Source organism: Limulus polyphemus, unplaced genomic scaffold (assembly GCF_000517525.1).
Source record: "Limulus polyphemus unplaced genomic scaffold, Limulus_polyphemus-2.1.2 Scaffold1661, whole genome shotgun sequence".
Lineage (NCBI taxonomy): Eukaryota > Metazoa > Arthropoda > Merostomata > Xiphosura > Limulidae > Limulus > Limulus polyphemus.
This window is the reverse complement of record NW_013667271.1, coordinates 99,517-104,762: the sequence shown is the minus strand read 5'-3', so window position 1 is coordinate 104,762 and position 5,246 is coordinate 99,517.

Here is a 5,246-nt window from a genome sequence, read left to right as displayed (position 1 = left end):
TATCTATAATGAGTTTTACAAATTTATGAGAGTATCTTACCAACATTAGTCAATGTCTCAACAGTAATTTTGTGTAATTCCCTACATCCCCGCTTCTTTTCTCTTTCAATTTCCTTATTACTTTCGCAAGGATGTTCATCTTTTCCTTCTTGATCAGTAACTTGGCTACTTTCATCTTCAGTACATGTCGTTTCTTTTTTAACAGAACTTACTTTGTTCTGTTTTGCTGCCATAATTTTTGTTACTTTTGGTGCTGTGAAAAGACAATTTTCCACATCTAGTTTTTATCACATAAAACAAAACATATCAATATTCAATGATAAAAAAAATGTCAGACTCATAACATGGGTAAGCAATTATGGAAAAAAAATAAAAATACACTGTTTATTTAGTTTTCCAATAAGCAGGGACTTACTTGTTGCTCAATGTAGTATATCAGTTTTTTTATACAAGTAAAACATGACTTAAATATTCAAATTTAACATAGTTCATGGTTAAAATATAGAGCAAGTTTTAACTGAAAGTGAAAAATAATTTCTATAAGCTAGATGTTTTCCTTGTTACTCAGTATGGTTAATTATCTTGAACTAGAATGTATCAACTCATATGAAACCCACACTGCATTCAAGGCTAAAAAATGAGTAATATCAGTTAAGTAATGTTTCTAAAAGAAATTGGACCGAGTAATTAGTCTAAAATCTGTGCAATGTTAATGTTTCTGAAGTTTAGTTGCAAGGAAGGAATCTTGGTCATTTGAAGGCTTTGTGGATTAGAGTTTGAAGAATAATTTCCTGGTTAACCACTGATGGAAATGTATTCATGATTTTGAATAGTTTTTTTAAGTCATTTTACACTGTGCTAAGAGAGTTTTAAACTTTATCACATCCAGTGTTGGGTACATCCTGCACAAAGGACACAACTGTAAGGACTGAATTAGAAAAATAGAAAATAAACCTGTAATCATTATTTCCACACATTAAAAAAAAAATAAAAGTTCTATTTATTTAATTATAAATAAATAAATCTTTTTAAATATAGGTTGTAACTTTGGATTGATTCCAGCATTCTCCCAATGAAGACATTAGTTCCGTGAATTTTCTGAACTCTTTTGTGTGTATACTTTAGCGTTAACATCTCCCTAGAAGGAAAGTCAAAATGGCTGCAATTTGTACCTTGTAATTTCAACACGCCTGTAGCTTTATTGATTTCTAACCAATCACTGTTTCTCAATCTCTGTCGTCATAGTGTGATAAAATTGCCTGTATCTCAGATTTGAGAATACACAGACTAGTGACGTAAACATGTAATGAAAATTCTTTTTTTCATTATTTTCAACTGTACAAGCTAATAGTTCAGCAGAGATCATGACAAAGTGATAAAAGGTTAGAAAAAAAAAAGATGTTGACCAACTTCTCACACAGTTTCAGTCTATATTTTTTAAAGCATATTTATAAGTTAAATAAAAAAATAACTACTTTAATTGTAGTTTTTCTTCTAGCAACACATCACCAAGCAAACCATTTACTATTTACTACTTTATTCCTATTTCTACACAAATCTTCAGAGAATCAAAAGCTATTTTGGTTTATACAGTTGAAAAGAACTTACATTAAATGTTTAGATCATTAGCTTATGGCTTCCAAAAGCTGAGATTTAGGCAATCACATCACACCATGACAATGGAGATTAAGAAATAGTGATTGGTTAAAAATTCAATAAAACTACAGTTGTATTCAAGTTACAAGGTCAAATTAGATCTGTTTGTTCAAAAGCATCATTACTTTCTTCCCAGTGGGCTATATGTCTCATATTATGATCCAAACAAATTTAGAAAATCCATAATCATCAATGGTTTCGTTTAAAGTTCACCAAAATAAACCCAAAATCAAAATTTTCAATTAAAAATTATTTATAAAATTAAATCAATAAAACTTTTTAATGAATAAATTTCAACTCTGAAGTTGTTTTTAAATATGCAGAAGAATGATAGAGTTAACCCTTCATTCTATAAGACAGTAATATGTTTTGGATATATTCATTGATTATTATGGTGGGTGAAAAGTGACCTCTATTAGGTAAATAGCTTATCATTTTACTCACTACATTACAGAGGTATTTTTTACACTTAAATTTTAAATACATCTAGTTCAAACATATTGATAGGATGAAACTTTTGTTGCACTGATATTAAAAAAATGTAATGCTACTTGGAATTTTCAGATAGAACGTCATTTCTGTTATAATGAAGGCGGCAAGGAAACAACGAGAAGTGTCCGGGTCGTTCTGGTCCATCGGAGAGGACAAAAATGGCTGTCAGGAGGAGCATCGAAATGGATCCCAGATTAACGACTGCAGAAGTGGCCAAAGTTGGTGGGGTGAGCACGAAATATGTTCAACGGATTCTCCACAGATTTGGTTATCATTGCAGAGCAGCTAGACGGAAGCCCTTATTAAGACCTGCCAACATAGTCAGACGAAAGAAGTGGGCAAGTGATATGATGACCAGGCCTCTGGACTTTTGGAAGACCGTATTGTTCTCAGACAAATCAAGATTCGCTCAATTTGCGGACAGTGGAAGGATATGGGTCTGGAGAATGCCACACCAAGAGTTTTGGCTCAACAGATTGCAGCCAAATGTTAAGCATGGTGGTTTCAGCGTGATGGTTTGGGGAGCTGTTTTGGTTAGTGGGAGATCGAGCTTAGTGGAGTGCGTTGGCAACATAAATTTTGCGAAATACTTCGAAATATTGGAGGAAGGACTCTTGCCACTTTATTTCTCGGATTTCGTGGACAAGAACACAACGTTTTTCCCAATAAGATGGAGCACCGTGTCACACTGCTTGAAACACACAAAAGTGGCAGGAAGAAAATGGTATCCAGAAGTTGCCCTGGCCGAGCCAATCTCCTCACATGAACCCCATCGAAAACCTTTAGACCATACTCGACCGGCAAGTCAAGAAACAACCAAAAAAAAAACAACTTCGAAAAGTGATCTACTCCAAGTTTTGAAGCAAGAGTGGGCGAAAATCCCACAATCTAAAATTGAGGAGATGATTTTCACGATGTCCCAAAGGATCAACGAACTCCACGAAGCGAAAGGGAGATCTACTAGATATCAAGTAAATTATAAATATATCAATTCATGTGAATATAACTGATAAATTTCTTTTTTTTTCTGAAAAAGGTGGTGTCTATTTACTTGTGACCACGCTGTGTAGAGTCCACACGAGATCCGAAAAATTTGAAACAAATATAGAAATCTGTAGCGCTTGATCTGAAGAGTCTTTTTCTATGGATATAATGATCGTGGTGTTTTTATATATTCCCAAAGTTAACCACTCTCACCGTTTTGCTCATGGCTGTCAATAATTTCGCTAGCATACCTGGACTTTAGATAGATATGGTTTTCTTCGGTGGTTTGACATTTTTATTAGCATCATCGGACATTTTTCCGTGGCCTTATTTACGACTTGATTTCTATGCAATTGATATTCCGTCACGATCGCAATGACATTTGCTGTACTGTTAGTAGGTCGAACATTTCGCTATCTTACATTTGCAAGTAAGCTTTGAATCTGAAGTTTCTGACATGTGTTCTCCGAGATATGTGCAGTCGTGACAGAAAATCTGTCAGTTGTCCTCACAGTTGCTGATTATTACTGTCTTCACGAGAATCTCTACAGATAATCTGTTATATTAACACCACGACTTCAAGGAAACTTTGCCAAAACATTTCTCTATTTACCAGTAATAAAATAAATAAAAGAAGCTTCTTGTATCTCCTCTAGTTCTTTTCAGCTTTTCCATTGACGAACACCTTGTATTTTTTCATATGACAGTGCATATTCTATAAACTTTGCGAAAAAGGTGAGGAAAAAACCAGAAGTATACCTCCCGGAGGTTGAATACAGTAAATAAGACTCAGAAATTTCTTGTTAAAATCTCCAATTATTCAGATACGTATTTTCGATAAAGAAAAGTAGCATTGGTTCAGCAACTGCAATAGTCCCATGCCTTCACTCCTAACAAATTCATATGGACAAGTGAAAACAATTAAAGTATGAAGAAAAGCGTAGTTTTTGAACAGCGTTCCTCACTAGGCGCTGCCAACATTATCCTACTGTAGTAACCCATCCTTCGGTGGATCAGTGGTAAGTCTACAGATTTACAACACTAAAATCAGGGATTCGATTCCTCTCGATAGACACAGCAGATAGCTCGATGTGGCTTTGCAAATAAAAAAAACAAAAAACAACACACAAACACATACTATAATAGCCCTTATCAATTTTAATATTCCTGTTGGAATACCATTGCAGTTATGTCGGGTGCTAAAAATTATCTCTTAACTATAATATAGCCAAATCATTCCAGTGTTAGTTTTTCATAGTGTTATGTTTGACAAGATTTATCACTGAATATCATCTTGACACTTTTTTATTTTAGCATTTGGATTATTTCTTAAGTTAGTTGGAAGAAATAATAAACGGATACAAACCATGAAGTCAGTATTATTTGTTTGTTTGTTTGTAATTAAGCACAAAGCTATACACTGGGCTATCTGTGCTCTGCCCACCACGTGTATCGAAACCTGAAGTCAGAAGTAATATTCAGTATTAAGATGACAAAGTTTGAAGATATATTAAGAGTTAGTACTTCATATACTCTTTTTATTAAATTGGAGATCAGTTTATTCTAAAAATATTGGAAATGCTCGTGTAAATGTTTACTTAAGGATGAATTCAATATGCCTTCTTTAGCCGAAAAATAATTTGTTTTTTCTGCATTTCATATAACATGTTTATTTATTAGCGGCCAATTAAAAACCTACATCTTTAATTTTGTTTGTTTGTTTGAAGTTATGTACAAAACAACACAATGGGCTATCTGTGCTCTGCCCACTACGGTTATTGAAACCTGGTTTTTAACGCAGACGTGCCGCTGTGCTACTGGGGGGCTAATCTTTAATTCAGTAGTTTAAATGACACATATACAGAAAAGATATTGGCAAGAAATTGCGTCAGATATTACCATAATTAATGCAAATTGTGTTCATTTGACTATTAAAGATTCAAACTAAAATTCATATATTATATTTATTAATACGTATTTTCAATTCAATTATATATTTTTTTTTTCGTTCGTTTTCTTAAAATTAATCTTCTATGATCCTATGTTACCGTATGTGTAGAATGAATATTATTGATAAATCATTTTGTTGTATCATGTTTATGACGTAATGTTAT